The sequence below is a fragment of the Aegilops tauschii genome, chromosome 4, assembly GCF_002575655.3.
Source record: "Aegilops tauschii subsp. strangulata cultivar AL8/78 chromosome 4, Aet v6.0, whole genome shotgun sequence".
Lineage (NCBI taxonomy): Eukaryota > Viridiplantae > Streptophyta > Magnoliopsida > Poales > Poaceae > Aegilops > Aegilops tauschii.
This window is the reverse complement of record NC_053038.3, coordinates 480,469,770-480,483,265: the sequence shown is the minus strand read 5'-3', so window position 1 is coordinate 480,483,265 and position 13,496 is coordinate 480,469,770.

Genomic DNA, 13,496 nt, shown 5'->3' with positions numbered 1-13,496 from the left:
AATATATAGTTGTTTTTCTGCCAGGGACCTATTTGTAAGAAAATCCTCACAAACAGGCCCTCAGCCGGAAAAACAGAACGCGCCTTTTCTGAAAATACGCTTTCCTGAAGGGAAAACACATTTTTGGCCTGAGGGAGAGGACGAATACGCTTTCGTGGAGGGGAGACGCATTCGGGGGAATACGCCTCCACTTATCCACGTCAGCGGGGCGGGGCCAGCGAGTGGAGTGGCTGACGGGCGGGGCCCGCGGCCACCTGGCAGGGGGGTCGTCGTCTCCTTCTCCTGATCATGCACGCGCCTGGCCCAGGCAGAGCCGGTCCCGACGGCACTCGCCGGCGGCACAGGCTACCGCATGCGGTGCCCGGCCTACCCACGGATGCAGGGGAACGAGACGGAGGCGACGCTGGGCACAGCAGTCGCCGAAGATAGACGAGGCGGACAGCGGCGTCGGGCAGATGCGGGCACGGTGCTCCGGGCCACCAGAGAGGAAATCGAGGAGGTGAGTAGGCTCGGGGTGCTCCGGGTGGTCTACTAGGGGTGGAAGAAAGAGGGGAGGAGCCCGGGGCTGCTCGGATTCGAGCGGAGCTCGACGGCGGTTGCGGCGGCCATGGCGGCGATGGCGAGCAGGGAGGGGCTCCGGCGATGATCTGAGGGGTCGGAGAGGGCTAGAGGAGTGACTGTGGTCGAGTGGTGAGGTCGAGAGGCCTCGGGGTGGGCGTATATAGGCGGGGGAGGAGGGGGTCGAGTTGGCATCGCCGCGGATGCTTGCCCATACTCGCGAGCTCGGAGGTAGACGACGTAGGAGCAGAAGTGGAGGTTCTCACGGGGAGGAGAAGGCCAAAGGAGCGCAGGGAGGAAGAAGACGACGAGCTTCGAGCCAAACCGCCACTGTTCGCCCGTGGGCGAGTGTCGGCGAGCGTCGGTGAGGAAGCTGCTGGAGGGGGAGAGGGGTCCCGGTGAACGACGACGATGAGGTGAAGCCAAGGGACATGATCACACATGCGAAGACGACGAGAGGGGGATGTGCCCAAGCACAAACGGCCACTACACACAAAGCGCGCGCACTATGATGCCATTAGCGCGGTCACCGCGTGCACTGGCATGTAGTGGGGGAAATCAGCTGGAACCTGTTGTCTAGTGGTAGTTCTTCCAGGGGAGGTTTCAACTGCGGTGGTAGATCGATGAAAAGCTCTGTGGTTAAATGGTAATCATCCTCTGAAGTTTATTGCAGTAAACTTGAACGTGCACTGGTGATGCATAGGAACTTGAATGTATCTAATGGAGTTGTCTGGGATGATTAGCTTAGGCAGGACTATAATCCTGGAGAGTTTGAGGATAATTGGACCAAGGATTAATATAGTTGCTTTGTAACTGACCAAAATGGTCCAGAAACTTTAGTATGATGATGCACTCACACGAGGCATCAACTTGAGCTCAAATTTGGCATAGGATGATGATTTGGTCATACAATAATGATGTAAAAATTTCATACCAATTGGATTTACCAAGATGGCACTTGTTTCACAAACATCCTTGCTGACCAGAAACTTGCAATAATTTTGGAGAAATATTGGCTAAGTGAAATGGTGCCAAATTTGGTGGAGAGATGTTACATGGGTATAAGCACAATCTGGAAATTTATCAGGATTTTTGAAGCAATATAAAATGCACTTGCTTCACAACCTGAAAATATTGCCAGAATCAATGATTGGTCCTGTGCTCACAGATGATTGGATGGGGCTGAAATTTGGAGGAGGGTAATTATATGAGCACATGAAGAGGCATGCAAAAATTCAACTTATTTGGATAACCCTAGCTAGTACTTCCTTCACAATGGCTTCTATCTGACAGAAACTTCGAAACATCACTGAGGAAGACTGGCTAGGCAAATAAAGTTGAACTTTGGCATGAGGCAATTATTTGGACATAAAAGAATGGCCAACAAGGTTGGGAGCAAACAAAATTGGATAATTGGCACTTCCTTCACAAAATGCCACTCTGGACAGAAATGAAGAATAATTATTGGGCAATTATTCTTGGGCTAGGACAGGAAAGTTTGGGCATATTTGAGAAAAATATGACCCAAAGAAATTATGAGAATTATTTGGGATTTTTTGGATGGACAGAAATATAGGTTGCATCACAACCTAGGGCAGATGAGGTTATTCCTTTAATAGAAAAAGGAATATTCCCTAGAAAAGATTTTAGGGCTTGGTCAAGGAGTGAAGTGACATGATCTTGGCAAGGTTTTGAGAATGATGAGCCACTTGGGAGAGGAAATGAAGATGATTTCCTAGGTGACAAGGCCACAGAACCACTCCAAAAAGAAAAACAGAGCAAAAACCAATAAATCAAAAAGAAAAAGAAAAGGGCCAAAAACCAGGCTGTTACAACTCTTACCCCCTTAAAGAAATCTCGTCCTCGAGATTTGGTTGCTCAGGGAACAAGTATGACTTGAGGACACCGTTTCCAACTCGGGTACCCTTTTTCCTTTATTTATTGTTTCCCCCAAGAATTTCAGATGATCAACTTACCTTGCTCTAGGGTGGCTTGCTTCACCTCACCCAGATTCTGATGGGTCTTTGCTCATATCCCAATTCCTTTGTACTGACGTTGATTCTCCATACCTGTGGTGATATCCAATGGAGCTGAGCATAAATTTTCTTTTGGTCATGAAAACCTTTTTACTTCCGTCATGGGGTTGCTTCAAATAAATACAGGCCTTCTGGTTTCAATGAATGTTGAGAATTAATCATGGCCATCTTCTGACGGGATCTGACTGCTCATAAGTGGTACGTACTGATTTATTTTGATTTATTCCTTTGGCTCGAGCATGAGATATGTACCAAAGATTCGACCGCCTTTTGTCGTGAGCAATATAACGGTGTATGGAGTTATAGATGTGTCATACCTCAAATATTTTCATCTTGAGACTGGCCTGACAGGGGGCTGCCGGAAAAATGCTTTTCCTGACAGACTGGCCATGTACTTGATTCCGTCGGTGAGTATACCGGGTCTGAGCTGATTGTTCGGCTTTTGATTTTCTCTTTTTGTCGGTATACCCATTTGGATTTTCCACACTAACCATACCAAACAGGTTAGCGGGATATGAAATTCCTGTAAAACCGAGTAGGCCTCTGAGAGTATGCCTTTGTGGATCCATATGGAATTACGGCCTCCAACTGATTTGGGTATCCGAACCCTGATAGTCGTGCAAAAATCATCATACCTTTAACGGTCATGATTTTCTTTGTTAGGATACCTTACTGAAATAACTTGGCCACACCTGTCCTTGATTCTTCGTATGACCATGGACGTGATTAGTGCAATATTTTTGACATTATTCCCTTGTGCATGTTTTCTGACCTGGGTCCGCACACCTATGACATATACCGGGGTTTGTAGCTGTACGGAGCTCATTGTTGAGGCCAATCATACAAGAAGGTAAGGTTTTAGGACATCTCCTTGTCAGTTGCGGAAATAATGACCTTGATGACCATTTTGAAGACTGTTGATTCGGTAATGTCATCCCCAGATCTTGTCGATTCTTGTAATTCATGAGATGTATCTCCGCTTATTTTCCTTTGCCTGACTTGTGAGGTTGTGGGATCCTCACATTCCTTAGGTATATCTGTTGGATCCTTGCCGCATCTCGTATCAGTGACTGGGGATGCATGCTCATGATATATAAGAATCATATGCAACCAAACACTGGCTTTCTGAAGAAGGCACATGCCCTGACGGATTTGTGCTGTCGACAAAATGTTGCGAGTCTGATTCTTGAGCGGTACTTCCATACATTGGCAACTTATCATATACCCTCTAAGGACGGTACATAGTGTTGTACTGACGGGGGCTGAGTGGATTATTAGAGAAGCCATCCGAGTAGCTTGCTGAGGAAGACTTGTTAACTTCTGCTCAAATCTTTTGTCTGGGTATCGTGCAGGAGAAGGCTCTATAGTTTACACACGAAACTTGGCTTGATTATTGTGCTGGAGAAGCCTGAGTTCCGTACTTGAGAAGCTTCTCCTCAGGTTTGCTTGTTGAGAAAAATTTCATTTTCGTCTGTCAAAAGCTTTTACCGAGGTATCTTGGTGAGAAAGACTGGGTATCATGGGCCGGAAATTGTTCACATATCATGCTGAGGAAAATTGAGGAGCCTTGCATCATACTTTCTTCTAATAACGTGTGGAAGAAGACTGAGTTTCTTACATCCAAAGCTTCATACTAATATGCAGACTGAAATCCACTCACACGCCCATAATATTCCGTGGCTGATTATTTGCATGAGAAAATTTGTTTGACTGTCTTCCTTGAGCATATCACATTCTGACTTTATTTCGGATGATAACGTATTTCAAGCATCATGCATTACTGAGCCAAAATTTTGTATATGATCCATACCTTTGACTGAAAATATACCGTTGATCTTGTACCTAACTTGTCTTGATCATTACTGCTGTGAGGATTTTGTACTGATGTAGTCTTGAGTTATCAGTACTGTTGTGAGGAGTGCACACTAATGTAAAATTGATTATCAGCCTCAAAATCAGATATTCCCCAGTTTAATGCAGTCGGTTGAGAATTCCATTTTGTTTAGCTAAGTTTCCAAATATTTGAACTCCTTGTTACTTCTTCGAGTCCGGTGTTGGTTGATGAGCAACTCTTTACAGGGGAAAAATAATGTAACACCGGGGCCCAAAAAGAAATAAGCAAAAGAAAACTCAACTAAACAAAAGCACACAACAACAATCAATTCACACACAATCAATGTCACATATTACTGCTAGTCACACAATATGCAAGCGTACTTAAGCACACAAATCTTGCGGGATCTCCGGTTCTACGATCTAGCATGTTGTGCCGATGTGCACGAGGACGAATAAATCTGTGGAAGAATTGGTGTAAACGCCGTTACACCAAGTGCTAGCTTAGACAGGTAGCAATCCTGGACTAGCTCGGAGGTGAGGACGCACTCAGTAATCATGTAGTGGGACACGAAGGTCACAACCACATTATTATCGAGCGGACGGAAAAAGATCCATACTCGTCCAACAAATAGGATAGCGGGGAAAAAGCTGAGGCTGCTGACATTGCCCTTTCTTGATAACTAAGATCATTAAGGGTTGCCAACACGACAAACTGAAAGAGCGATTAGGGATAGAAACATGTCCATCACCGAAATGATAGGCGGGGCTGAAAGGAGGATATCGGCGAGATACCTAAGCACCATTTTGGCAAACAGTGTCGGGATCACTTGGCATCACTCTGCTAGGACAGAAATGATACCAAACACCAAAGAACGAGCAAGAAAAGAAAATTGGAGAAATGCAAAGGTTGAGCTATAGTGGATCAGAACCGATGCCAGCTACACTCACCAGATAAACCTTTAGCAACAAATACTAAGGCTATATGCATGCTATGCAACAAACAAATGCAGCAACCAACTGCAACAAACAAGACAATGTCTATACTACCGATTTCTACCGGTTTCTACCGCGCGCTGACTAGGGCGTCCTATAGCCATACTTGCTCTGATACCAAGCCTGTGGCACCCCGGCTCAGAGAAACCGGAACGCCCCATATTCCAGCCCAGAGATCGAGGAGAAATCTTCTGGAATACGGCACTGGTTAGCATAGAACAAATCAGCTCTTTATTACAATCTATATTGGGTACAAGGGGTTCCGCTATAACGAGGAATTACATCGGCACGGCGACACTACGCCTGCCACTGTTGCTCTATGCAAACAGCAGAACAACTCGAAGCAGCGAATAACTTCTAACAGCGGAACAACGACAACGGTGGTGAACTCCACTCCACAGGGACTCTGGCTGGGACACGATCTAGCTCGCACGAACGAACACCTCGACAAACAATCAATCAAGCAAATCTGGCATGACCTACAAACTGGCATGACACGCCAGGTCAGTACATTGAATGTACTTGCAAGCTCACAGCAACCAAAGCAATCAAGACAAACAACAACATTGCATTTACAGGTTAAGCAGGAATTATCATGAGATCATCAGGATAACATGGCATGAACAACATGAACATGATACAGCTAGAACAATATGAGCATGGCATGAACATATAAACCTGACGATACTAGCATGCAACATGATGACACTATATGTACCACTTATTCTGCTCGGGTTACCTCGTAACCATCACATGCATCACTTACCAACCTCGGACATCACACGACCATCTTAGGATCCAATCAAGCTTGGTATAAACAATACCGTAGTAATCATTAAATGACCACAATGAGCTTGATCTTTACCCATGATTCTCGCACAACATCACAAATATTCAACAACTCGGTATCCTCGATACCACGGTGATCATTCACGGATCACAAATGGAACCACTCTGGGCTCAACGGGTTACCTCGTAACCAAACGGTGATCATTCACGGATCACATAGCCAACTTATCTCATCATTGAACCGGGGTAGTTGTTAATCAAGTTATTATTATTACTGTGGGCCCATAGTATGACCAACTACGAACTGGGACCTTATCCGCGGGCGCGGCTATTGATAGATTTAACATACACACTCTGCAAAGGTTAGCACACTATACCCACACCACAGAACCCATGGCCTCGCACTCCCATTCGGGTGGACCAAAAGGCGTTCCGACAAAACCGATCTACTGCCATGACACTCTCTCGGCCACTCCGACACACTCCCCACTGGGCTAAGTCCTGGGTGGCCCCGTGCCTACCAAAGACACCAACGACCACCGTCATGGCAAAACATAAACGGTCCCAAACGGGGACAAGGTACCATAACAACAACAACAACGGGCACACAAGGCTTATGTACGCCTACCTGATCAGGGTAGCGCGCGCCCATAACCTTCCCTCATTGGAGGCACCGGCGAGAGGCATGACAATAGACCCAGTTAGGACCTTCCCATTAGGCAAATGTGGTTGCACTGGTCAGCTTGATATGGTGGCACCATGACTCAGCCAACAATTGTTCAAGTTCAATTTAATCCGGTTAAACTTGAATGCAAAATGTTGAGCCATGATAAAATAACATGATGCAATTACAATGCATGAGCATGATATAAGCATGGGGTGCGACAACCGTACTAACAATGAATCATATCCAACTAAGCAGGGCATAATGACGAGCATGAACATCACAAGTACAACACTACTCATAGCATGACATGACCATTATCATCAACAATAAGTACCATGCAAGAACACATCAATAACATAAACGAGTAAACATTTAACCAACTAACGACAAGAAACAATACATATCACTGGTACTCGGTAACCGACGACAGTCATGCACCGAAGAACATGACCAACCCAACATGTACTACTACCAAGCATGACCAATATGAAAGTAATACTAACAAGTAGAACATGATAACAGAGTGCAAGAAAACATAGCATGACGGTAACCACCGATCCATAAGCATAACCAAAATAACGATAGCAGTAGCAAACAAACATACATTTATTAAAGATTCAAGTTGAAAACCAATGCTACTGCATGGCTATCATGCAAATGGTGGTTGTGGCTTGCCTGGGGCGGAAGAAATCACTGGGACAAAGTGCGAGAAGCTTGCGGGAAGAATCGTCGGAAAACATTCTCTCTCGGAGGGGGCTGATTAAGCGCAAGGGAAAAATGGTCATTTTCAGAATGTCAAAACATCATGACAATGTTACCAACAGAACGGGCTCGATGAGACGAAGATGTGGGCTTTGGAATCACCTCAATCGGAGTTGGGAGTAAAAATATATAGTTGTTTTTCTGCCAGGGACCTATTTGTAAGAAAATCCTCACAAACAGGCCCTCAGCCGGAAAAACAGAACGTGCCTTTTCTGAAAATACTTTTTCCAGAAGGGAAAACACATTTTTGGCCTGAGGGAGAGGACGAATACGCTTTCGTGGAGGGGAGACACATTCGGGGGAATACGCCTCCACTTATCCACGTCAGCAGGGCGGGGCCAGCGAGTGGAGTGGCTGACGGGCGGGGCCCGCGGCCAGCTGGCAGGGGGTCGTCGTCTCCTTCTTCTCCTCTCTCATGCCCGCGCCTGGCCCAGGCAGAGCCGGCCCCGACGGCACTCGCCGGCGGCACAGGCTACGGCATGCGGTGCCCGGCCTGCCCACGGATGCAGGGGAACGAGACGGAGGCGACCCTGGGCACAGCAGTCGCCGGAGATAGACGAGGCGGACAGCGGCGTCGGGCAGATGCGGGCACGGTGCTCCGGGCCACCAGAGAGGAAATCGAGGAGGTGAGTAGGCTCGGGGTGCTGCGGGTGGTCTACTAGGGGTGGAAGAAAGAGGGGAGGAGCCCCGGGCTGCTCGGATTCGTGCGGAGCCCGACTGCGGTTGCGGCGGCCATGGCGGCGATGGCGAGCAGGGAGGGGCTCCGGCGATGATTTGAGGGGTCGTAGAGGGTAGAGGAGTGAGTGCGGTCGAGTGGTGAGGTCGAGAGGCCTCAGGGTGGGCTTATATAGGCAGGGGAGGAGGGGGTCGAGCTGGCGTCGCCGCGGACGCGTGTCTGGCGCCGCGGACGTGTGCCCATGCTTGCGAGCTCGGAGGTAGACGACGTAGGAGGAGCAGTGGAGGTTATCACGGGGAGGAGAAGGCCAAAGGAGCGCAGGGAGGAAGAAGACGGCGAGCTCCGAGTCAAACCGCCACTGTTCGCCCGTGGGTGAGCGTCGGCGAGCATCAGTGAGGAAGCTGCCAGAGGGAAGAGGGGTCCAGGTGAACAGCGACGATGAGGTGAAGCCAAGGGACATGCTCACGCGCACGAAGACGACGAGAGGGGGATGTGCCGAAGCACAAACGGCCACTGGACGCGGCCACTACACACGCAGCGTGTGCACTATGATGCCATTAGCGCAGTCACCGCGTGCACTGGCATGTAGTGGGGGAAATGAGCTGGAACCTGTTGTCTAGTGGTAAGTTCTTCCAGGGGAGGTTTCAACTGCGGTGGTAGATCGATGAAAAGCGCTGTGGTTAAATGGTAATCATCCTCTGAAGTTTACTGCAGTAAACTTGAACATGCTCTAGTGATGCGCAGGAACTTGACTGGATCAAATGGAGTTGTTTGGGATGATTAGCTTAGGAAGGACTATAATCGTGGAGAGTTTGAGGATAATTGGACCAAGGATTAATATAGTTGCTCTGCAACTGACCAAAATGGTCCAGAAACTTTAGTATGATGATGCACTCACATGAAGCATCAACTTGAGCTCAAATTTGGCATAGGATGATGATTTGGTCATACAATGATGCTGTAAAAATTTCATACCAATTGGATTTACCAAGATGGTACTTGTTTCACAAACATCCTTGCTGACTAGAAACTTGCAATAATTTTGGAGAAATATTGGCTAAGTGAAATGGTGCCAAATTTGGTGGAGAGATGTTATAAGGATATAAGCACAATCTGGTAATTTAACAGGATTTTTGAAGCAATATAAAATGCACTTGCTTCACAACCTGAAAATATTGCCAGAATCAAAGATTTGGTCCTGTGCTCACATAGATGATTAGATGGGGCTGAAATTTGGAGGAGGGTAATTATATGAGCACATGAAGAGGCATGCAAAATTTCAACTCATTTGGATAACCCTAGCTAGTACTTCCTTCACAATGGCTTCTATCTGACAGAAACTTTGAAAAGTCACTGAGGAAGACTGGATAGGAAAATAAAGTTTAATTTTGGCATGAGGCAATTATTTTGACATAAACGAATGCTTAACTAGTTTGGGAGCAAACAAAATTGGATAGGTGGCACTTCCTTCACAAAATGCCACTTTGGACAGAAATGAAGAATAATTATTGGGGAGTTATTCTTGGGCTAGGACAGGAAAGTTTGGGCATATTTGAGCAAAATATGACCCAAAGAAATTATGAGAATTATTTGGGAATTTTTGGATGGATAGAAATATAGGTTGCTTCACAACCTAGGGCAGATGAGGTTATTCCTTTAATAGAAAATGGAATATTCCCTAGAAAAGATTTTAGGGTTTGGTCAAGGAGTGAAGTGACATGATCTTGGCAATGTTTTGAGAATGATGAGCCACTTGGGAGAGGAAATGAAGATGATTTCCCAGGTGACAAGGCCACAGAACCACTCCAAAAGGAAAAACAGAGCAAAAACCAATAAATCAAAAAGAAAAAGAACAGGGCCAAAAACCAGGTTGTTACAATTACTACCCCAAGCACCCATCGCAAGAGGTGCTCAACCTCTGCCAACGGGTGTCGGAGATGACGGAGCGGGAAGGGCTCACCGGCACCGACCTCATCGCCACCTTCATCGTCTGCCGAGTGCTGCCGCTGCAACGGCGGACCCGTCTCATCGGTAAGATGACCGGCCTTCAGGACCCCAACCGTATGGCGAACTTGCGGCTGGGGGCGGACCAGGTCGCGCGACAGGTCAACGACATCTCCAAGGCCAACCTGCGGGACGACTGGGAGTTCGGGAAGCCCTCGTACAGCCACGGGAACCCGACACCAATGGTGAGTCCTTGGTCTTCGTACTTTGCTGCCGCCCATCTTCTCGTTCGTCCCAACACGACGCGGGAGGTACTTCTGAGCACCATCCGACATCCATACGACCGAGCACCGATGCAGGTGGTGCGGGCCAACTCGGAGGAGCCCACGGCCCACGACGGAGGGGCGGGAGGCGGCCGCCGACGTCGGCGCAGGGCGCCGTGCGGGTAAGTTTCGTCTTCTGTATTTCTTAGATTGCCAGGCGCGAGGCGGCGTTGGGGTGGTGACGTGAGTGGTTGATGTAGTGGTGCCGGGTGGAGGAGGCGGCGCGACCGGAGCCGGGTCGTTCCGGGGGACGCTGGCGGCGAGCCGACCGCACAAGAAGGACAATGTCGCGCCGCGGGCCCCGGCTGTGAAGCACGCGACGAACCCGGCCGAAGGCGAGAAGCCGCCCGCCAAGAGGAGGCACGGTGCTCCGCAGGAGAGGGCGGCGAGGCCCGCCGTTCCGGTGGTGCCGGGGTGAGTTCCTCTCTTGCTTGAATCCGAGCAGCCGAGCGGCTCTGCTTGGCTCTTGCGTTATTTACTCTGTCTTGGGTTTCAGGTTGCCTATCTCGCTACCGCTGGCGGCGGCGGTCGCCACGTCCAATGAGGGCGCCGCGTTCCGGAGGAGCCGGTCCGGCACGGTCGATCGGGACGATGAGGAGCGGGCGGATCCGGACCTCGGTATGGACCCGGCCGACACCGAAGGCCTGGCCTGGTGGGACCGGAACCGGGCCGAGGCGGAGCTGGAGGCGGCGTCGACCCAGGCCTGGGTTAGCGCTGCGGCGACGTGGGCGCGAGCCGGTGAGGAGCCGGCGTGGCCGGAGATGCCGGCCGGGACGGTGGCGGTGGCGACGGTCTTCGTGCCATCGCTGGAGGGGGAGCGCGGCCAAGGAGGACGTGCAGATGTGATGGACCTCGACCAGGAGGTTGTGGTCGTCAGGGCCGACACCCTGCCGCGGACCGATGTGGTCGAGCGGACGAGGGCTGACGGAGGCGGCGGTGACTGACTCCTACCGGGTCGGCGTCTTTAACCGGCTCCTGGAGACGCACCAGCGGCTCAAGGAGCAGCTCGCCGCCAAGGAGGAGGAGCTCCACGTCGTCGCAGGTACTTTTCTTGCGTGCTCTTTTTTAGTGGAGTCGCGCTAGTGCACCCACTGGGTGTAGCCCCCGAGATTCGGGCCAACTGCGTAGCAGTTGGGTCGAATCTTAAACTGGTACTTTGTTTCTGAATCTTTTTTCTGCAGCCGATGTGCTGTCTTGGAGGACCCGGCTGATCCGAGTCGGCTTCCATTACGATCAGCTTGTCACCGATAGCGACCGGCTTGGGGCCGAGGTGGTGAAGGCGAAGGCGGAGGCGACGGGAGCCCGGCAGGTGCTCGACGAAGCCGGCCGGCTGTAGGAGCAGATGTCGGGCGACAAGAGCCGCCTCGAGGCCGATGTGGAACGCCTCAAGGCGGAAGCCGCCAAGGTTGTGGAGGCGCAACAGGCCCTTGCCGAGGTCGACCAGCAACGCGACAAGCTGGCCGATGACAAGGGCCAACTCGAGGCCGAGGTGGAGCGCTCGAAAGCGCTGGTGGCCGCGGCGGAGGAGACCCATCAGGGGGAAACCCGTCGCCGCGAGCAGGCCGAGAAGACGGCCGAGGGCAAGGACGCCGAGCTGAAGGCGGCTCTTGCCAAGGTCGCCGAGCTGGAGAATTCGCTGCAGGAGCGTGACCGCACCCTTGCCCTGGAGCCGTGCAGTACGTTACTCGAAGCGCAGCACCTGGAAGAGTCCTTCTCCAGTAAGTGCTTTCCTTTGGGTTGCGCCGGGTTGGGGTCCCAACTTCTTTCCCCTGATGGCTTGTTCTGACTTGCTCTTTTTCTTGACAGGGGCCTTCCCGGAGACGCGCCAGCTGGCGGAGGAGGCTGTCTGCTTTCAGTGGGATCCGCAGGGAATTCTCGGCTCCTGGACCGACCCGCAGGTGGCTTGGACCTTCCCGGAGATCTTGACCGCCGCCGAGGCTCGTTTGCGCGTCTTGGGCGATCAAATGGGGCGGCTTTCTCAGGCTGGCGCTGCAATGACGGCGGCTCTCTGGCCGGGTTCTGTGGCGCCGAGTAGCTTCACGCGGCTGGCGTGGTGGTTGGAGGCGGGGCCGGATTGGCTCCACGACTGGCGTGTTTCCGCCGCGCGTGCCAGCGCCGAGATGGCGCTCAGGTTTGCGATGTTTTGGCATCTGGACCTGTCGCTGGACGCGTTGATGGGCCAGCGAGCCGGCTCGCAGAACCAGCTGCAGGCCGAGGCCGAGCGGATTGTTGCTCGGGCCAGCTACATCGTCGGGTTCGACTTCCATGACGAGTTCCGGCCGGAGCGGGCGAAGGATGGCGGAGTCGTGCCTGCTGACGACTATGGCCTGCTTCTGGACGACCCGGAGGGCAGCTCCGAGGAGACGGACATCTACCGCGACACGGGCGCCGAGGAGGGAGATACCGGCACCTCGGCGAACCCGGAGGCCACCGAGGGGGACGCCTGAGGCTACCTATTTTTAGCTTAGTAAAAATTTCTGTTAGGTAGCAGGTCCACCCACCCACTGGGGGTATCCGGGTGTAATGAATTCTGGCCTTGGGACTGTCCTTTGAACTATGCTATATAGGTTCTGTGAATGTTTGCACTTTTTTGCTTTTCATTCTTTGGGCCGTTTTCTTGCGACTTTCCCGTCTTGGGCTTCCCCCCCTTGAGTCTGACGGCCGAGGCTCTGGTCCGTGACAAGGGGTTTGGTCTTCAAGAGGAGCGCGCAGTACTTAGGCGTTCGAAACGTTGAGCGCGAGCGAAACAACCACTGGGCCGGCTGGCGGCAATCCGGCGATGCCGGTTGGCAAGCAGCCGGTCGTGCGGCAACTTAAAGCGGCGTGGCCGGGTTGGGTAACCCGGCGGTCCTTGACTTAGTGTTTGTGGCGTGCTGGTGCTCTGGCCTTGCGCGGTTGCCGGCCGACAGCAG